Here is a 22,766-nt window from a genome sequence, read left to right on the forward strand (position 1 = left end):
CTTGCCACTGATTTTCACCTGGAAAATGCCAGCCTAACCTCCAGATTCATCTCGAGTGTCAATTCCCTGATTCTCACCCCCTTCCGCTGGGCTGAGTTAGGTTGGCCTTCTAGGTGTTTCTGTAATACGTGTAGGTGTACTTCTAACATAGACAGTACTTATCATATCTTTTTCTTCCACTTCACCATGAACTTCTTGAGGACTGGGATTAAGTCTCTGCATCCCTAGTATGGTGCCCAGCACATGGTATATTCTCAGATATTAGTAGATCTAAACTGAGACTCAGAGAGCTTAAGTAACTTGCCTGATGTAACATAGCTGGTAGGAACAGAACTGGTTTGAAGCCAGATATCTAATTATAAGGTCCTTCTTCTAGGATGAAAAAAGTATTGCTCCCCTCTGGGCTTGTCAGACCACACCTGGAATACTGAATTCAGTTCTGGGAAGCAAACTTTTAGAATAACATTCACGAGCAGGGGTATGTTTGAAAGAGAGTGACCATGATAGTGGATGCAGTGAATATACTCAAATCCAGGTCATGTGAGGATCTGATGGAGAAACTGGGGGTTTAGTTTAGAGATGGAAGAAAAACTCAGGCTGATCCAAAAACTATCTGTAATGACTTGAAGAGCTACCCGGGGAAGACTGAGAATTAGACTTCTCTGTGGCCACAAGGGATGTAATTGTGACCAAAGTGCTGGAGGTACAAAAAGACTGATTTTGACCAACTGAAGAAAAATTTTTCCAGCGGAGCTAAAGGCAGCATGGCTACCCCAGAAAGGGGTAAGGTCCCATCATGGCAAGTTTTGAAGCTGGATGACACCCTTTGGGGACGTCTAGCAAGGTCAAGAACCAGAGTGAAGGCTGGACTAGGTGAGCTTTTATTTTTAGGTGACCTCTTAAGGTCCCTTCCAATAGATGCTGATTGTATTACTCTGTCTTCTCTGACCACTCTAGCCTTTGGCAATTCCTTATCCCTCTATATTTAATGAATTTTATGAGTTTACGTAATTCATTTGGTGATTAAGTATATATGTGGCCTGCCACACAACATTTAAGGTACCAATCTATCCTTTATATTGTCATTTAATTTTTCCCCAATATTTTCCCAAACATATGTGCCTTGAAGTCAGGGATCGCATATCATGTACTATACATTTTGGTCCCACATATCTATTGTTCACAGTAGAATAAAAATGTTTTAAATGCTCACTTCACAACTTTAATTTGCCTGCTAGTGGGCTTGTCTTTTCCCTCCTGAAAATTCACTGGAAAGTAAGAGCTAATTCTTCACTAGATATTTTTTTTCCAGGTATTTTCTGTTCCTCGGGTGAAGAGCTTAAAAAGGAAACATTATAGGTGGTGGTCTCTGCTAGTTAAGGAAACCTCAGTCTCCTAATGTCTCATCTATTTCTCATGGCTGCTCAGGGACCCCAGAGGCAAGAGCTCCACTTTTTGGACCCACCAGCTTCCAAGAAGACCAAACACTCTGATAAGGATAACAGAAGGAATAGACACGAGGGACAGGCATGAATGGGCCAAGCAGACTCAAGATACAATACTCCCATCTGCTGTCTTCCCATTGTCCTCTATGGCCCAAACATTGGTGGTCTCCAAACAGGTAAGGCTCAGCAGTGTCTCCCAGAGAGAGATTTTCCAACACACGCACACACACACACACGCACGCACACACACACACACACACACACACACACACACACACACACACCCCTCTCTAGAAAGAGGCTCAGGTATGTGGAAAAGCTCGCCAAGTGATTCTTATTTGACCTCCAACCTGTTTGAGAACCACGTTTTTCTCCTAACACCATCATTAACACCATCATTCCCCTCCATTTATTTTTCATTTATCTCTTTAGATCAGTATAAACTCACAGATTATTTTATTCAATGGGCTATAATACATTACTATCATTTATTTGGATGCTCAAACTGTCCCAGTATTGGCCATTGGGAGCCCCTTTCAGCTGGTTCCTATGTCTTTCATGACACATCCCCAACATTCTTGGAGAAGTTCCTTACTTTCTGGTGTAAAAAGATGCTCCAGGCTCAACTTGCACCTCTCCTGCCTCCATCTTGGAAAAAGCCATTTCTCTAAGGATTCCTGGTCCTCTTAGGGGAGAGTAAAAAACCTCTTTTGAAGACTAAGCATCATATTAATATTTATGATAAAAGAGGACTGAAGTAAAGTCAGGAAAGGACAAAAACGAGCCCCCTCGGTGATTATGACTAATAAGTAGGGGTCAGCAATTATGAGCTAGAGCTCCCTTTTTTTAGTACTTGAATTTTATTTTATTTTTTTATACAGCAGGTTCTTATTAGTTATCAGTTTTATGCATAGAGCTCCCTTTTTTTGTAAACAAAGTTTTATCAGAAGACAACCACACTCACTCACTCATTTACGTATTGTCCGTGGCTGCTTTCATGTTGCAACAGCAGAACTGAATAGTCTTGACTGAGACTGTGCAGGTGGCAAAGTGTAAAATATTGGCCCTTACAGAAAATGTCTACTGATCCCTGCTAACAAGTATCTACATGGTAGAGACAGGATTACCTGTCATCAGGAAGAGTGTGACTTGGAGATACTGTAAACAAGACAAATACTTCTCCCTAGAGGTCACAAGGCAGCACCTTTATCCATGCAAAATAAGCTACAAACTTAGAAAAACTGTCACATGTCATTATGTAGAATCTGGTTGTAAAGCTAATAATAAACGGAGGGGTGGTTATCGTGGGACCTAGAAAAAAAAGTGCCTGGAAAGTAAAACTATGTTAGTGCAATTTTAACATTATCCAAGGAGTGGCACTCTGTTTAGTTGACACTGGCATTCTAGTCACTAGGACAGTGCCTCTTCTAGTGGAGAGGGGAGAATTAATTAAGCTTGACCAGAGTGTGATGATATATCATTTATTAACATCTTGCAACTCTATTTGCTCTGATTTTATGCTCACAGAGCAAGCTCTGATTGCTTTTCTGATTTTCAAGGCCCCGTATAGGGAAGAAGTACATCCCTTGTTGTATTAAATGTACTTTCTGGTACAAATGTGCCTGAGCAAATAAATATAAGACGGTTTTCTCAGGGCTTAGTGACCTTAAGTAGAGCTGATCATTAAAGTATCAGATCTGAAGACCTGAGAGGCTAGATCCTGAGCTGTGTCACTTCCCTTAGAATATGGCACAAAACAAAACAGTGAAAACAGACAGATCGATCGTCAATACACCTCTTTCAAAGCGGGCGATGCAAAAGTATGCTGAAATGTTGGACAGCTCCCACCTACAAAGATTAGGGCTCTAGCCAAATCCTGAGGTATCTGGAAGCATTCCTTAAAGTCAATATTCTCAATAAGCTTCTGTCTTGTGAGAAGAGCCCACCCTCTACGCAGGAGAACGTGGCTCTTAAGGTGTCCATTATAGTTCTGGCTTTCCTGCTGAGCATGAACTTTCAGACCCAACCAGTGGCCAGGACCAAGCTGGGCCTACACTAGTAGGACAAAGGACCAGAACTGCCGTATTTCCTAAATCTAGCAAGCGTCAGTGTGGGTAAGGCTGAGAAGGGGGCAGAGGGCTCGGCAGCTGGTCCTCAACCTGCCATTTCACTGGGCAGGGAGTCACACCCATACGCACTAAGTGATTACAGCAGAGTGTTTTAAAACCACAACAGGAATTCAGGGCAAGGGCAGTGACTTACATTAGTGTTTTTAATTCTAAAGCATGGTGCAAAGTAGGTGCTTAATGTTTGTTGAGAGATCTGTTTTCTCTTCCCCTCAAACAATCCATCCACAACTTCTAGAATAGGTTAGTATTAAAAAAAAATCTGAGAACATGACTCAGTGAGAATGAGTGTCCTGCTTCCCATAAAATATGACTTGAAAACCTTTTTTGGACAAAAAGCATTGCTGTCATTTTTAGATGTAAATATAATAAATAGGAACATATCTCATTTATTCTTCTCCCTTACTTACAGAAGGAATAACAGTTTCTGATTTCCCCAAATCATGAGGCTAAACAATTATACACATCCAGTTTTTCATAGGAAGTTGGCATAAAGGAAGGATGTGTGAGGGTTGTTGTTGGTGGTGAAGGACGGGAAATCAATTTTCATATGTATGGTCCTGGGGCTGATCAACCAAGCCTCCCTGGACTCTGTTTTAGATCTTCTAAATTCAGTAAGTACACATTGTGTATCCACCATGTGTCAGGGACAGTGTCGGGCACCGGTGACAGGCAGATGAACAGGATGCCATCCCTGCCATCAAGGAGCTCACAGCTGACCCACGGAGAGAGACACACAGAATGATGACACATACAAGGGCTACAAAACCAATCCATTCTTCCCTGGTAATTATTTGAGCAATTACTCTCTTGGTAATCACTTTAATTGTTATTGAATTTGAAAAAGTAAAAAAGTGGTATTGAAATTCAAATACTATAGATGTGTATAAAATAAAAAAATGTCCTGGTATCAGGTACGTGTATTCTTCAGATCTTTTAATATACATACTCAAACTATGTATACACACATTTGTTCCATTGTTTAAAGAAACTATAAACATTCTATGACCTTTTTTCCCTTTAAAAATATCATGGTTACTTTTCCATGCAGTGTACAGAGGTTCACCTCATTCTCTGATGGTTGCATAGTCTTTTGTACCCAAGAATAATTAATTTCTCTGAAAAGGTTAGGGAAAGTTTTGGGCAAAAGGTGATACGTGATCTGGCCTTGGGAGAAGAACTGGAGTTCATCATAGTAAGAAAAGCCGATGCTTGTGAGGAAGGAAGGGAGTGGAGACAGCCCGAGCGCACATGCGAGGTGTGGAAACACACAGCGTCTTTGAGGGACCATCAGCAGTCTGGAACACGCTGTTCCTCGAACTTTGCTGTGCATCAGAAGCACCTTGGGAGTTTCTTAAAACTAGCTGTGCTGTCTCCTACCTTGAGACTCAGCAGGTTGGTGAACCCAAGTCTTTGCTCTTACCAATACACTAGTCTGTCTCCCCTTCTATGACAGTGTGGATTCACACCGTCCTCCATAAGACAAGGCAAATGAAGGCCCAGAAAGCCCCCATGGTGGCACAGGAGAAAATCCTGGCGTCCTTACATTTTACTCTCACTTGGCCGTTTCATTCTCAGTCTTCTAGCATCCTCTCCCACATCAACTTTTCACTTTGTAGTTTTATATCATCTTTCATCTGAGAAGTTCAAAGTATTCCCAATGTTGACATCATGGCTGGGCGATGGGAACAGGTAATAACCTCATTTTATAGAAGGATAAATAGAGGCACTGGGGAACTCAACTTCCTACCACAGTGAGTGAACACGGAAGTTGAGAACAGAATTCAAACCTGCCTTTCATCCTGTTCATGATATTATTGTCCCTTCCCCTGAATTACAGACTTTGGATCACTCTTCTCATTAATCGAGGCAGTATGTGGAAAGCATCCTGCACAGTATCCAGCTCACAGCAGAGACAAGCCATTTCTCCCCTGGTAACAACCAAGTAGGAGCTGCCCAGGGCCTCCGGAGCTTAGTGGGTGTTTCCTGATGTGCTGCTCAGACCAGTGAGCCAAGAGACACACCACGTAACAGTGGCACTGGCAGTTAGAACCTGGCCTCCAGCCGGTCCGTCTGCCTAGGAGAGGAGAGTAGTGTGGTCTATAGAGAGGTGGCCCTAAGATGATGGGTTCTTTTTTGTCCCCTACCTTGAGCTTCATGCTCTAAACTAGAGCATGTATCCAATAAGCTGCTTCTTTTTAAAGTGAAATTCATTAATTGGAGTCTCAGACCTTTGTGTTATGAAGAGAGGAGCTGAAGCAGAATTAAGCCATTAATTATCTGGCGAGGTTCCAAAGCACTCACCATAGCTTCTCATCGTGTTTCACAAGCATGTAGGACACCTTGGTCTAATGGCTCGTCCTAGAAATGAGTTTGAGTGGTTAGGAACACAAACACTTCTGCCCTAACGGACTATTCTCTGATCCCTTTATTGGTTGTCAAATCTCCTTTTAACACTCTCCAGCTTTATATTCAATCATGAAAAACCTTTTCAAAATAGGCCTTGAGTGTTTTCTAGTAGATAATTTTAATGTTGAGAATTAATTCTCTTCCTCCTGTCCTAACTCTACTTCTTTGAAGTCAGCATGTCTTTCATCTGTAAATATGAAAATAAACATGAATAATTAATGACTTATCATCCTCTCCAAGTAGGAAGTTTTATTCACTTCTGAGGAAGAAATAATTATTTCCCAGAGTCAGAGAGACAGGTAGGAGCAGAATGGGGACTCTGCTTCTGATGGTCTTGATGTGTGTTCAGACTGCCTCGAGTAATTCCACCTGCCTTCAAGAGCAACTATCACTGGGTTGCTCTCTCTTGAGTACTGACCCCTCTACTGGAAATAGAGTGGAAATAGGTGGAAATATGTTTCAAACGGTGCATCTTCAGCTTCTCACTCTCTCGTCTGACCAACACCCCCATGAACCACTCCCATCTTCTACGATGGAGCCATAACATCTCCCACATGCCCTGTACGCTGAACTCCCCAAGCCATTACAATGAACTTGCCCCATTACCTCTAACCCCAGTACCATGTATACTTCTTGTGACTCATCCTTTGGCTCATCTCCAACAGGGCAACAGTTCTATGACTGATGGCTGCATGAAATGCCCTTACAGACCCATTCAGTTAGGCTGCTTGATAAGCACCAAAGGTGAAGGCTGTAGGAGACACCCCCGCCACATGTCGTCACCTCGAAAGCTTAAAGGGAGAACTTCACCTTGCCTAGCTCACGTTCATACCCCATCTCTTTAAAAAAATTATTTATTTATTTATTACCATTTTCTGCCTAGAAGAACCTGTGAGTGTAATGCATTCCATGTTTACTACCTCTGCAAAAGACGTGTTTCCTTTGATACTGCCTTTCTCACTTCAGGGAGTAGCATCTAATTTGAACACTCAGGGATGTGGTAAACAGATCCATCATTCTTTTTTCTTTTTTTTTTTTTTTTGCGGTACGCAGGCCTCTCACTGCTGTGGCCTCTCCCATTGCGGAGCACAGGCTCCGGACGCACAGGCTCAGCGGCCACGGCTCACGGGCCCAGCCGCTCCACGGCATGTGGGATCCTCCCGGACTGGGGCATGAACCCGTGTCCCCTGCACTGGCAGGCGGACTCTCAACCACTGCGCCACCAGGGAAGCCCAGATCCATCATTCTTACCCACACCCTTTAGGATCTGCAGACTGTGGTAGGCCCCCACAAAATGTCATTGTCCTAATCCCTGGAACATGTGAATATGGTACCTTAAGTGGCAAAAGAGGCTTTGCAGATTAATTAAGTTAAGGATTTTGTGATGGGAAGATTAGTCTGGATTATCCAGGTGGCCCTAACATAATCACAGGGGTCCTTATAAGGGGGAAGGGAGGGGTAAGAGAGAAGATGTGATGATGGCAGCCAAGGTCGGAGTGATGCAGGGCCACAAGCCAAGGAATGCAGGCAGCCTCTAGAAGCTGGAAAAGGCGAGGAAAGGATCTTCTCCTAGAGCCTCCAGAAGGAACACAGCCTTGCCAACACCTTGATTTTTAACCCACTGCATTGGTTTCCTAGGGCTGCTGTAGCAAATTGCCACACACTGGATAGCTTAAATGAACAGAAATTTATTCCCTCACTGTTCTGGAGGTCAGAAGTCCAAAATCAAGGTGTCAGCTGGGCTGCACTCCCTTTGCAGGCTCTAGGGGGAATCTGTTCTTTGCCTTTTCTAGTTTCTGGTGGCTCCAGGCATTCCTTGGCTTGTGACCACATCACTCCAATCTCTGCCTCTGTGGTCACACTGTCTCCTCCTCTTCTCTCTCAAAACTCCCTCCATCTCTCACTTATAAGGACACCTATGACTGAATCTAGGGCCCACCCAGATAATCCAGGGTAAGCACCCCCTTTCAAGATTCTTAATCACACCTTTTGTCGTATAAGGTAATATTCACAGGTTTTGAGGATTAGGACTTGGGGAGACAATGTTTGGCCCACTATACCTATTTCAGACCCCCAGAACCGTAAGATAATAGATTTACATTGTTCTAAGCAACTACGTTCATGGTAATCTGTTATAGCAGCAATAGGAAACTAATATACAGACTGATCATATCTCCTCTCACTTGAATTCTCTAAGCTGAGGAGTCCCTCTTTGTTGTCCTACTCTGTGGAGATGGCTCTGGGTTATGCTGGTTGTTCTGTGACCTTGGCACTGGCCTAGGCCAGACCTGAGGTGGTGGAGCCTACCTCTGCCATGTTACCTCTACGAGGATGGCTTCACCTACTCAGATCCACACTGTCAGAACATGGAGAAATGAGATGTACAGAAGAGAACCTAGAACTAGAATACCGTGAAACATCTCCTGAGCTGGGAGGATGGCCCAGGTGGGATTCGGACTGACTCTGAGGAAGAGCCAACATCCTTCCCCAAAGGGAAGAAAAGAGTTTCAACAGCACATATCCTAACCTCCCTCAGGGCTGAAGCACATCTATCTAAATGGTACTAAGCAGCTGATAACTAGGCTGGGGAAGGAAGAATTCAGAACCTGGGAATGTCCCTTCTACTCCTTCAGTGTTTCAGTGAATGTAGGCTATTCAGCTAGCAATCCTGACACATTTAGACATCTGTAGGTAAGTCTAGCTGAGGCAGAGTTTTATTCTGCTTAAACAAGTCACTGGCCCTATGTTTCAGCTTCTTCACTAGCACAGTGAAAGCATCTTCCAGGGATGAATTCAAAACAAAGTTCCCTGACGTTATTTCAGTGTCTTGGAAATAGTGCTACTGGGGACAAAACCAAATATGATGTTACCTGGGACAATGGAAAGTGCTTTCCACGTGTATCTTGCACTGGTTCTTGAACATGACTACTGGAGACATTGTAAGTGGACAGGATCTTAACGTAATTAAAAACTGGAAGAAAATGTAGCAATGCATTCACTAGCAAACAACAGTGGTGGCAACAGGTTTTGTGAATGGAGGGGCTTGGGGCTGGTAATCTGGTGGGAAGAGGGAGACAGAAGAGAGTCTTGAAACTGTGTTTGCAGAACCACACACATTTGTATTTGGACTATAGGTTCACCTGGGTGGCTCTGCAAGGGGGCAGTACTAAAGCCCACCATGGCCACCCCTTGATGCCACTATTGTTTGAGTGGTGGAATTACAATGGCTTTAATTTCCTTGTTTACTTTTTTCTATCTTTTCCATTTTTTCTATAAATGAAAAATAGTAGGATCTCATGTTTTTAGAAAGAAATAATAAATACGTTAGAGTATATACGCAGAAAAAAAGCTGGAATATTCAACAAAATTGTGGCACTGATTTCTCCTTGGGGGACAAGGTTATGGAAGACTTCTACTTTCTACATTAAGCATCTCTGTAATGTTTTAATTTTAAAATATTGTAAAGGCAATTTTGACTTACATTTGTTATCCAAAAAGACTTTTTGATGACTACTATACACTAAAGGCATTAGTTAAACGCACATCGCTCTAAGAAATTTTTCTGAAATATGGGCTAGGTGATAGTGATTTTTGAGAATAATTTTTTTTTTAATTCATAGGAAAGCTAATGTATGGATACAAATTAGGACGCACGGATTATTAGGGTGAGAATGAGACAAGTGATACAAAAATTCTCAAGGGTGTTGTTCAGAGGAATGACAGGACTTGGCAGCTCTCTGAAGAATCCTTTTCCAAACCCTAAATCTCCAACAGGGGGAAAAGGACCAGAGGTGAGAGGCGGCTGCTGCAGTAAAGGCTTCTCGGTCCTTTCTCTTAGCTCGCCTCCTGCCCTCAACCACCAAGGGCGCTCAGGTGCCTGAGAAAGCTTCCTAAGGAAGCCAATTGGCAGCCTCTCGGGAGAGACTTTTAGAAGAGGCTGTTGATGCCAGAAGACCAAACAGTTCTAGGAGCTCTAAAACATCTAGTTATTATCCCCTCGTCCCTCCCAAAGAGGTCATCTGCTCCAGGCAGGAAGGAACATGATTTCCACAGAACAGCTAGATGCTGCCAGCACTATCTGAGCTCAGATGATGAACTCTGAAGATGAAGCAGCAAATCGGACGTCCTTACGTCCTCCCGACAGGGCCTCAGGGCCTCGGAAACAAAGTCCTCTCGAGTTACGATCTTTAGCACATCCCAGAACAGCTCTGGGCCAAGGCAGTGGCTGGCTGGGTCTTGCTAATGGAGCCTTCCAGGCCATGGGGAGTCCTCTGGGCTACAGTCAGAGGCTTGTCACGTCTGGGAAGGCGCAGGGTACTGATTCTACCTGTTGTGAGGCTGGCTAGGTTCGGAAAGACGCCTCAAGAAGCAGATAAGTTCTCTGGAAGCTGGGGGGCGGGGTGAGGGCGCTACAGGAGGGAGAGGAGCTCTGGAGTCTATCCTGGGAACCCAGGGGACTCCTGGGTCATGGGCTGGTTGCCCATACCCAGGAGAGTGGGAAATGGGCCCTTGGGAGAGCTTACACTAGGCAAGTCGCCTTTGTCTTTATGTGAGCACAGATTACGTGGAGGGTTTGGTCTCTGAACGTCCTGTCTCTCTGTTACTGGAAAGGTACCTCTGCCCAAGTGAGGCCTTGCTGAATAGGGTGGTGGTATCTGTCCTCTTCTTCCCTTCTCCCTCTCAGGGGAGCTGGTTTGGCCTTCCCGGTTTCCGGTGCCACTCCTTGCTAACGTGGAGAACGAGAGGTCCAAGAGCCGCTCCTTCTGTTACTTTTGTCCAGTAGGGACGAACGTGAGGGCTCTTGGTTTATTATTGCAACCACTATCTAGTCACTCCTAGGAACTGCCTCACAGAACTAAGGACTGACAGCAAGAAAGTACCCCTCAGAAATCCACTCGTTCAGCAATTATCTGTTGAGCCTCCACAATTTCTAGGTCTCATATGGATGAGTCATCAGTCTTGATCCTTGATTCATGAAGCCTGTTACCTAGTGAAATAGGTAAGTAGTAATAAAATCATACAAATAACTATGTAATTATAATCTCATTAAGTGCCGTATAGTAAACATATACGACTAGGGTGTTTTGAAAGCAATGGCTTTCTGCCTCTTAGTGAAAGATACATTTTATATTCAATCCAATACATACACAAACACGCACACCCAGACATAGATAATAAAACAAAAGTTCCATTAAACAATTCTTACTCTTACTATGAGTGATGCCCTCTGATATTTTCTGGTCTTTTCATTAGTTTTTTTTTTTTTTTTTTTGGCTGTACCGCGTTGCTTGTGGGATCCCCGCCCAGGGATTGAACCTGTGCCCCCTGCAGTGGAAGCACGGAGTCCTAACCACTGGACCACCAGGGAATTCCCTGGTCTTTTCATTTAGAAAATGCTGGTTACAACCCAATAAATTGGTCTCACAACCAATCAGTGGTTGTCATCTACCATTTGAAAAACCCTGTCATGGGGTCCCCAACCTAGAGTGGAGTGAGGATGGAGGTTACAGAACACTTTCCCCTAGGGAAGGACATTTAGGACAAGACACAGTGAGGTTACGGAGACTCGGCCCAAAAAGGCCAGGAAAGAATGCTCCAGACAGAGGGAACAGCATATGCAAAGACCCCTCATTTAATAGAAAAGGAAAGTGGGGATCAAGGAAGAGATGTGCCTTGTTCAAGGTCGTGTAACTCTAAGCCCAAGTCTCCTAACTCCGAGTTCAAGGTTCTTAAGCGTACTGCAGCCTATTAGCTGTAGTCTTCCTCTTCATTTTGCTACTGATGGGCCAAGGGCTAATTATTCAGGCCTAGGCTGACTAGGAGGCAAGAGAAAGGAGCAACGGCAGGGGGCTATGTTTACAAAGGGCCCGTTTAATTCTCCATGCAAAACAATGCACCTTAGCGCCTACCCCACCTGGCTTGAGGCCTGCACTGGCGAGCTGTTTGTTCCTTCCTGGTAGGGACTGGCTGGGAGCCGTACTCCTGCTTAGTCCTGGCTTTAATGAAACACCATTTACAAAATGTCCAGGCAAGGTTTAGACTCAGCTGAAGGCCCTGGAAAGGAGGCAGGGCGCTGGCCCTGGCTTTTCCACGTCCGTGTGTTGGTGTTGGCACTCCCTTTCCATGTGTTTCCACCTTGCTCAGTTCCCTGCTTGGCCCCTGTGACTGCTATGCATGGTCAGCTGTGTAAAGGGCTTTAGTTGTGCGGTATGATGGTAATGTGAATATGGCAAGTGGAATAGAGGCCACAACCAAGGGTGTCAGTCAGAGTCAGGGTCAAAGTGGATGATCTAGGAGGACATGAGAAGGAGACCGGTCACAGGAGGCAAGGGCCTCAGGCCAAGTTTCAAAACAGGCAAGAGAGAAACAGAGCTGCTATATACAGTTGTACAGTTTGTACACTGCACAAAGCACCCAGGGAGGGGATGAGTGAGGCTGAAACGGAACCCACAGTCCACTCACAAAACTGCGTCCCTGGCAAGGGGCTGTATCTGCCTGGAGGAAGAACCTTCACGGACAGAGGCCAGAGAGGAATGGCTCAGTAGGGCTCCCGGGCAGAGTCGGAAGCAGCCAGGCCCACACAACAGTGCATCGAAAATATGACTGCCGAGCCTAGGGAAGGTCAGCCTGCTCAGGCTTTAAACACTAAAATCATGTGGGTGGATAAGGGCTGGTGGTTGGGTGCCACTCCGCAGCGACAAGCTGTGACCACAGGAGCAATGGCTGAAACCAAAGACACCTCATGGTGCAAGCCCCTTATCAAGCCGGACTCTGTGAAGCTCCTCCACCTTCGTTTCTCCTCCATCAACCCCAGAGGTAATCCTGCCACACCCTGGAAGCACAGCGCTACACCAGAGATTTTAGCTACAAAAATGTTGCTAGTAATACGTGCCCATATGTTAAGGGAAGAAACAACAACAACAAACAACAACAAAAACACCCCCAAACATTCTACAAAGGTGAATAATTAAAAGCAAAAACAGCCTCTTAAAATTAAAATCTTCCTCTGTCAGAAACCTCCTCACGGCTCATCACTCACCTTCCAACCCCCCTTTCTGTTCTCACTGGAGCCTGTAATTACTTTCCCCCTCATTCTGCTGACAACCAGTGCCTGTCTTAGATTTGCAGTGCTTCCTTCCACCTCTGACCTTAGGGCCGGCTGCTTCACTGCCATCTCAAACTCTGCCTCCCCAGAAACCTTGCCCCGAGCATGCTAAGCACCCCCCATCCTCGTGCTGCCCCACCTACTGCTGCTTCTCCAGGCTAGAGGACTTCAGAGACTTAGCCCTTAGGAATTCATGGGCCCAACTCAGCCCTCACCCTTGCACAACAAGACTTTCATTCACCTCTCAAACGCCCAGGCTCATTTCTCACAGTGGTTAATTCAGACCTTCAGGACCTCGCCCCCGACCTCAGCAAGCAGCCTTGGCTCTGTCTCACTAAGGAAAAGGTCTTTTATTAGTAGGAACTCAAGTTATCTCCCCTGGACTTCACCCTGCAAGTCAGGGGTACAAAGAGCTATACACTCTCCTCCTATCAGTCTCAGAGGAAGGGAGTCCTTCCCTCTCCTGCAAAGTTATCCCTTCCCTGGTGTTCTCAAGATCATTCCTATTTGCTCGCTTTCTCTCTTGTATGTGGATTATTTTCCTCAAATAACTCCTTTTCCTTTCCACCATCACACATGCTCATGTCTCCTTATTTTCAGAAATTATTCCAAGTCAATACTAAACTCTTACTCTGATTGTAAGTTGGTTGGATCACCATGGAGAACAATGTGTAATAAGGCCATTAAAACAACAACAATATGGAAACAATCTAAGTGCCCATCAGTGGATGAATGGATAAAGAAACTGTGGTATATATACAGAACGGAATATTATTCATCCAAAGAAAAGAAGGGAATCCTGCCATCTACAACACAGATTGACCTTGAGGGCATTATGCTAAAGGAAGTAAATTGGACAGAGAAAGACAAATACTGTATTATCTCGCTTATATGTGAAATCTAAAAACACTGAACTCATAGACACAGAGAACGGATCGGTGGTTGCCAGAGGTCGGGGTGGGGGTGAGGGAACTGGGTGAATGTGGTCAAAAGGCACAAACTTCCGGTTATAAAATAAATAAGTCCTGGGGAATATAATGTATAGCATGGTGACTATAGTTAATGATACCGTATTATGTATTTGAAAGTCGCTAAGAGAGCAGATCTTACAAGATCATAACAAAAATAACTGTAACTATGTATGGTGATGTAGGTTAACTAGACTTATCATGGTGATCTTTTTGCAGTGTATACAAATATTGAATCGTTATTTGCACACCTGAAACCAATATAATGTTATCTGTCAATTATATCTCAATTTAAAAAAACCTAACATTGTTTGTACCAATGGCCTCAGTAACTCTGCTTTATAGGATATACCTCTGAAGAAATAACCCAAAAAGGAAAAAAAAGGAATTTGTACAGTGATGTTCAGAGCAGAGATACTTACGCTTGCAAAATATTGGAAATACCCTAATTGCCCAATAATAGATTGATGGTTAAGCACATTTTGGTATCACTGTAATGGAATACCACAGAGGGAAGGGGATGTTTGCAGTGACAAATCTATGGATTGTGCCGACATAGAGAAATCTGTAGATGAAGCACACTTCAATACACAAAAACTACATAGACAAAAACTACATGCTTACTAAAATTTTATATATGTTTGATGATAAGGAACAGAATTGTAACAAAAAAAGTTTGATCCCGCTGCTTCTTCTGGTTACTACTTTTCTCCCCTTCCCTGTTGCCGTTCTCTGGTGACTATCTATTGCCTCTACTTGCTCTGTACCCAGTTCCCTGCTTAACGGTACCCAATCTGGCTTCCATCTCCAGCGTTTCACTGGAGTGACACCCTTGCCATGATTTTCTTCTGGATGAATCCTTGAGTCTAGTTAAACCAGCAGCACTGAAGCCCTCTTCCCTTGCTCTGAAACCTCCTACTTCCCCACATTGCTTCACTTTTTTCCTAATTATGGACAATTCTCAAAGCTTACTACTTGGGGCTCTGGTCTTTGTGCTCTGTACCCAAGACCCCTGGAGAAACCCCCTTTCAGGGAAGCCATCGCTCCTGTGTTGTTGACTCTCACACCCATAGCTCCATCCAACCTCATCCTCAGCTTCTGGGCTTTTGTGATCACTCCACTTGGATGTCTCCAATTGTCATCTTTAGTTCTCCATGCCTAAACCAAAACTTATCTCCAAACTGTCTCTTCAACTTCCTAATTTCTGACTAATGTTCCCAATGTTGTGCAAACTCTCACAGCCTCAGTCTGGTAAAGGTGACCTACTTATGGTCCTTGGCCAGTCACTCCTTCCAAGACGTGGCACCTTGCCTCGTGGAAAGCCCTCTCTGGTGTCCTGTCTACTCAAAGCCTTCTCATCTTCAGGACAAGCTCAGGGTCTGCTTCCTTTGTGAAGTCTTTTCTGATTACTCCAGTTCACAATGATTATTTTCCTCTCAGAGCCCTTTTTGAATTTAGACTCTGTAGTGCTAGTGACTCACAATATGCTGTTCTTTTCATTTCTTTTGCCTGAACTCTCCTACTCACCTGTCCTCTGGTGGGTGGGATCCTGTGCTACCCTGCATACCCAGCTCCGATATGCTTCCCTCTCTGAAGGCTTCCCCAGCTCTTACACGCTCAGGGTCACTCTTCTGCCTGGGTTACCAAAGCACCCTTTCCCATCACTGCTGGCGTTCCCACCCCATTGTGTGATAGCGATTTATATAATTTTGTGTCCAATTCTCCTGCCAGAATGTTAGCTGAGTTCCTTAAGGGCAGAGACCATGGCTTATACCACAAAGGAGCACAGATGTATTATCAACGCCCAGTGTCGTCATGCACGCTAATCATTCCACATATCCACCTTAGCTTCCAAACCAGACTGAAGTTTCTCATGGACAGAGGTTGAATCTCATTTCTTTTATACCCCATAATGACTCAGAATACAAAACAGAAAGGACTTGGAGAGATCTTATTGAGAGTATACTTAGAATAAGGCCTTAAGAAGACAATATGCAAATTTATATGAATAACCTATAAACCTGGAAACTATACTATCTGGGGAATACAAATGTTATCAACTCTCAAAACACTGTACCTTGCTATTTTAGGGCCAGCATAACACATCTCTGTACTTAGCAGTGGTCCTGTCACTTAAAGGTGTTAATAGGATGCCCAAACTGGGAGCTTTCAGCGGTGAACTCTACCCATCTAAAATCAGGACAGATCACAGACTGAATCAGAGACCCTGATAAGTGGCAATAATCTGCAGGGACGGGAGTGGGGGCTGACGGCTGTCTGCCAAGAGTCTGGTGCTGCAGAAAAGCCTAGCTACACAGTGCATGTTACACCACCGGAGATAAGCCTTCAGTGAGACACTCCCCATATGGGAAGGGATATTTAATTTCATCCAGTGGTCCAAGGCCTGCCCCTTTCACATGGCACAACACACAGCAGTTCAACTATGATTCTGCTGACTCAGAGCAGCTGAGATTTCATTTCTTACCAGGCAGGAAACACCATTTAAATTACCAGGTGACCTGGACAACACCCTCAAGAGAAGATGAATGCTTCTCCCACAGTCGCTCTTTCCAGGCGGTGGAGTGTCCCCAGCGAGCCACACCCAAAGACATGTTCACTAATAATCCCAGGTGGCAGGGTAGGCCTCCACCCTGTCTGGGACAGGTGTCTGGGGAGTCAGAACCACTTGGAAGAAGAGGCAGACCCTGCTTAGAAAACATTTACACAGCAGCACAGGCCGAGCTGCGTGATAAACCACATGGTTCCTCAGCTCTACGTCCCGGCGCTCAGAGGTGGGCCGACACCACCACAGGTAGAGGGCAGGTATCAGCCCACTGGACAGGCCACAGAGATGATGCACAGTGTGTGCGTGGATGGGAAAATGAACGAGAGGACAGCAGCGGCCGGGCCAGCCCCTCCCATCACAGTCAGCAGCTCCAGGGACCCGCCCAGCCCATCCCCGCAGTGGGCTTCTGCTGCCAGGTGGCTACCCAACCTTCTCCACCCACGCCTGGAAGAAAAAGGGCCTCTGAGCTGAGGGCGGAACAGAATATGGCCAGGGCAAAGGGAGGAAGGAGGCTGCTGCAGGCCTGGGTGGAGTCTTTCAAAACAGATAGTTCAGATAGGTGCACAACCGCCAAAACAAGGGAGAAAGCCTCAAATAAGGCCCCTGAGACATGGGGGAACCAGGACACCAGAGAATCTGCAAAGACATGGGGAGAAAAAGTCCACCCAAATGGAGCCCTGTGGTACACGGGGTTTTACTGAAATCTGATAAATTTAAACAGCAAAAGTTAAGAGGCAAAGAAGACTATATTGTAAGACACTTTCTTTTCATAATTTTTTTTACATCTCATTTGAGTCAAGAGAGACTACTTCATTTGGACGGCTGGAATTGAGAGTTTCTAGACTATGGTTTTAAGTCACACACCCACACAGTAACACTCCGGGCACGCTCTCTCTCAAAGAAGAAATGAAGTACTATCTAAAGGAACACCTTTGAGAAGTGTTTACCTTGAATCATGACCATAGTGAAACAAAATAATAAAAAATTAAATACCTTGAGATTTTCTTAGCAATTGCTCTACTACATGGAAACTATACATCGCTGGTTTAAAAATTTTGTAATGAAACTTATAGCTGTTTAATGCAGAAAAGTTTGGAACACACTGAAAAGCACTCAGAAAGAAAAGTAATCTCGTTACTTAAAGATAATCACTTATGGTTTTGGCATATGCCCTTCTAGGACCTTTCCATATATTTTAAAATAAAGTTGGTATCATTCTTGCCACACAATTTTGCATCCTTCTTTCATTGATTATATCAAAAGTTTCTGATATCAAAAAATAGTCTACAAGATTTTTGATGCCTGTGCAGTATTTCATCTAGGTGAACTGACCAATGCCTAATTATTGATCCTTTTGGTTGTTTTAACTATTTGCTGTTATTAATAATGATTATAATTAATAATGTTGCATTAATAAAAATCACTGTATAGGTATTTTTATATACATCTCTGATTTTCGCAATACTCCTAGAACAGCAATCTCTGATCTAAACATATGCTCCTTTTAACGTTTTTGATACACACTGTCAAAACTACTTGGGCAAATTTGAAGCCATGCTTCTTGCTCAGTTATTTTAAATATATCACACAACTGGTATGTATCCCCTATATACAAGAAATAGTTTCAGGAAAAAAATCATTTTACGTGGAGTCACAACATTTAGATAGGCCAAATCTTTATTTACTTCAGGCAAATAATGTGTCCAGAGCTCAAAACACCGATGTAACGTTATACCCGTTTAGGAAAGTTGGTAGGGCACGATGCTAGTGAGAACAAGATATTGGACTTAGGCCAGTATTAGCCAGTCAACTCTACACAGAGGAAAAACCATCCTTGGCCACAGGAAGCCTCACCAACCTTGGCCAACTGTCGCCCAAATCTGTACTCTTGGCCAAAGGGAACACTGCGTGATGGAATGTGGATTACTCATCATAACCCATCCTAACGCTTGGTTAAGCAAGTCAAAGCACGTGTCCAATGATAGGTGTGTCATCTTTCTATAATAAACAGGACACCTGGCTAGGAAACACAACTGACCAACTTAGGAGAAAATTAAAGCTCAATCATACTTAATAATTTTGTCAGTTTATCAGTGATTCCTAGGGGAAGCAGTTAATAAATCACTGTGGGAAAGTTGTGCTCTATCAGCCCGATCTGATCTAAAACGCGGCTACCATAACAGAGTAGGTCAGCATTTCAGCTGGGTGCCATTATACTTCAAGCCCTCTTCATGCTAAGTAAGGGGCACAGATTTTTCATAAAGGTCATCTGGTCAGATGCCATTTTCATCAATAGTTGAAAATTAAAATAGCTTATTAGAATAACAATGATTACTTCAACTGTTCAAGAGAAGGAAGGGACAATTCTCAAGAAGGGAATGAAGAGACTAGGAAGAGGTGGTGAGGTAGGAGGTCAGTGAAGTATCCTGGGCTGCCAGGAAGCAGCCACTTTGGAGGGTCCTGTCCTTACCTACGAGCCTGGTTTGGTGCAAACTGGCTTGGCCTGTTTGAAGGAAGCAGTCTAACCCCATCTGCCCCAAGCATTGACGGCTCCAAGTAAAGGCAACTGCTTCTTGCTCACCAAAATGTACTTACTGAAAAACAACCACTACCAACTCTATTGGTCTTCATTAAATTACAAAAGCACACACATGCTTCTTACAACAATTCACAGATAGAATTATATATGAAAAAAAGGAGTTCTCCTTTGAGTGTCCTTTTCACTCCTCCACACTCAAATTCCACTTCCCAGAGGTTAAAACTATTGTGTTTAAATTTTCAGTCTTAAGATGCCTATTTATGAGTATTTTCTTTCCAAATGAAATTTTTAGGAACTTAAATTCATTTGTGTCCCACCTGAATGGCTTGCCCGGGCTCCCTAATTACGTGGCAGTCTCCGCCTTGACTCCATCTGGAACCGTTGCCACCCCAAATGCCCTCCCTTTACCTCTCCTCACTAGCAAGGAGGTTTCCCTCCTAAGGCAGATAGCTCCTCTCCTGGGCCCTCCACATCTCCCAGATGCAGAGCTGATCTGAGCAGTCACCAATTAAAGCTACACCTCTAATAGTAGAGGAACTGAATGAAGGCCATTGCGAGCTTGACTCACGAGGGAGAGCTCAGCAGCTTTTCCATTTCAAATTAAGATCACTCCCCAGACTGGCCTCCCCAGCGGAGGACTAACCGCCACCATGACATACACAAACGCACGAAGTCTCTGCTCTCCCAGTCAACTGCTCCCGCCCTGCCAGCCTTTCAGATAACCAGGTCAGCTGAATACATGGAAACAAAGGGGCAGTTCATATACTCCTATTTTGGCAGTTGAAATAACGCTGCAAGTGCCAGGTCTTCACAGGATAAATCCCTCTGTGCATGTCAAACACACCGAGAGGCCTGCTGGGAGATGGGGGTTGCTGAATTGGGGGGCCAAGATGGACTTAGGTCATGATAAAATTTGGAAAGCATTATTTTTTATTTTATACTTTAGTAATATAAATTAATGGTTGCTATCTCTTATTAAGCAGGTACTCTACACACTTCCTTTCATTTAATCCTGTAAAACAGATGGGTAGGGTTTCCCTGGTGGCGCAGTGTTTGAGAGTCCGCCTGCCGATGCAGGGGACACGGGTTCGTGCCCCGGTCTGGGAAGATCCCACATGCCGCGGAGCGGCTAGGCCCGTGAGCCATGGCTGCTGAGCCTGCGCGTCCGGAGCCTGTGCTCCGCAACGGGAGGGGCCACAACAGTGAGAGGCCCACATACCGCAAAAAAAAACAACAACAAAAACAGATGGGTAGCATTTCAGGCTTGCAGATGAGAAAACTGGCACTCAGGTTCCATAACTCACCCAAGGCCACATGGTCAGGAAGTGGTGGGACTGGGATTTGAACGCAGGTTTGTCTGCTTCCAGAGGCCAGATCACCTCCCTTTCTCAAGGATAGGGGTTAGAAATCTCTATGGCTTCCAGGAACCACAGAAGGTTACATTCTGGGAGCTGGAAGATAATCCAGTTTGCTCCTCCTCTCGGCCCCCTTTCAGCCCTCTCCACCTTGCTTCCTGGAATACAGCAGTAGCCTCACAGATAAGTTGCGAAGACTTCAAACACCCACCTTCGCGTTTGCTTTACGTTAGATGATGCAAATTTAAGAAAGGAAAAACTTCCTTGAAGTTGAAATGCACTGCGTGGGGAAAAAATATTTTTGAGATGGCAAGAATAAATATTTAATTAGACAGTGTGACACTCAATTTCACCTGGCTTTGCAATCAGACAAAAAACAAGCCCTTGTCTACAGGGCTAATTACAGACTACTAAATTATTTTTTATTAAAACCCTCTAGAATATTAAATATGAGGGATGAGGTAACATGGTATTGTAGAATAGCCCTAGACTGGCAATCTGGGTTCTAATCCTGACTCAGCCACTAATAACTACCAACATTAATTTGCATGGTGTGCACAGCTGACAAAATGTTTTCACATACTTTATACATTAGTTGGGTGACCTCAGGCAAGTCACTAACTCTTGGTGTCTCATACTGAAATCTGGAAATGAGAACACTGAGCCATCTGAAGTCCTCTCCACTTCTAACATCCTACGGGGGGGAGGACATGTGCCTTAGGATCTTTACAAATATGTCTGTGAACAAATCAGATGCATTTTGGTTCAGAAAAATTACATTTTCTGCTCAGCTTCTGAAAGATGTTACTTGGCTAAATTCAGGTACAGCTCATACGATGTTTGCTGCCAGCTAGTTGGCTCCGCTTCTGGAGGGTACCATATGAAGGCCTTGGGATGGAGTCCCACATAGGAACTTTCCTCTCTTCAACAGCCAACTGCCATGCCTAACTGCAGTCAATCATCTTACATACACGACCCCACAGAGTAGGCTGGCTTAGGGAAAGGACTTAAGGAAATCCGTCCTCACAATGCATGCACTCTCAGGATCATCACATCCCCAGGAATATTATAAATATCATTCTCAGTTCTAAGACACGCAAATCCCTCCTTCAAATCTGGCCGCTTCCTGGCTGTTTTAATGTTCCTGAAATTAGGAGGCACCGTAGACTCAACATGTATATTTTGATCTGGTAGTGTTAAATGAGTTTACCTAAAAGCTGCTGGTAAATTGCTGGTGTGTCTTAGAATCAAGGAAATATAGTGCTACAAGACTACAACATAGATCACATAGATTTAGGTCTAATTTGGTTCAAATCATGTCCCTCTCCCTGATCTTAACAATTACACTCAGTAACAACTGGATAGGCAACGTATGAGACACAGGTATTAGTCCTGTTTCCCAACAGCAGCAGTTTAAAAGGCATTCCATCATTATCTCGTAAAACACAGGTATGGATTTTAAAGGCAAATTAACCTATATAAAAACCACTGTGGTGCTCTGGAAATGTCCTATCCCACAGTAAACTGTAAAGGGGACATTTTACTCACACCCTCCTGATCTATCTAGCCTTGACACATTTTCTTGCTTCTTAATTCACAACCCTCCACCCCAGTAATATCGCTGATTCCCAAAATACACTCAACTCAGGAGGAGCAGCTCTCCAGCACAGCTGTCTGCTCCTGCCCTGCTCGGGTATTTCGGTGAGCTATGCAACACAGAGAGGACCACACAGAAGGAATGTAACTCTCAGGCCCCACAGTTCCCATCGCCCCGCAGGCAGGTGCATCCCACCAAACCCCAGACTGGCATTCGAAACAGAAGAAACTGCACTGCTGCATGGGGGCAGTAGTTTTCCTGAACTTCATCTCTATGTTTAAAACTAGGGCGACAGCCGTCTTTGCTACTGTAAACTAATCTGATGGGCATGGGGGCGGGGAGTGGCTCTGAGGAGGCTGCCAATAGGCCATGATTGAGCAAAGTCAAGGCGCAAAATCGTTATTCCTCACCGTTTGCAAGCCAGAAACTCCAAATTTGTGGGTTCTTCACCATGATTTTTAGAACTGAACCATCTACGCCTTTTGCACCCTAAAGTAAAAAAACCCAAAGCCTCTTCTACAGTTTAACTGGGTGATATTTACACACATTTTCTAACAGTACACTGAGATTTGAAAGCAAAAAAAAAAAAAAAAAGAATCAAAGGAAGTTGGCAATGAGGTACACACAGTAGTTAGGAGCCCTCGAGTTGAGGCACG

General features: G+C 44.3%; 1 protein-coding gene across 2 annotated transcripts in view; it reads right to left on the reverse strand.

Moving 5' to 3' along the window:
• MAPRE3 (microtubule associated protein RP/EB family member 3) overlaps positions 1-22,766 on the reverse strand; it is a 47,882-nt gene that overhangs the window by 23,663 nt on the left and 1,453 nt on the right. The window lies entirely within an intron of this gene.

The sequence above is a fragment of the Pseudorca crassidens genome, chromosome 14 (genome assembly GCF_039906515.1).
Source record: "Pseudorca crassidens isolate mPseCra1 chromosome 14, mPseCra1.hap1, whole genome shotgun sequence".
Taxonomy (NCBI): domain Eukaryota; kingdom Metazoa; phylum Chordata; class Mammalia; order Artiodactyla; family Delphinidae; genus Pseudorca; species Pseudorca crassidens.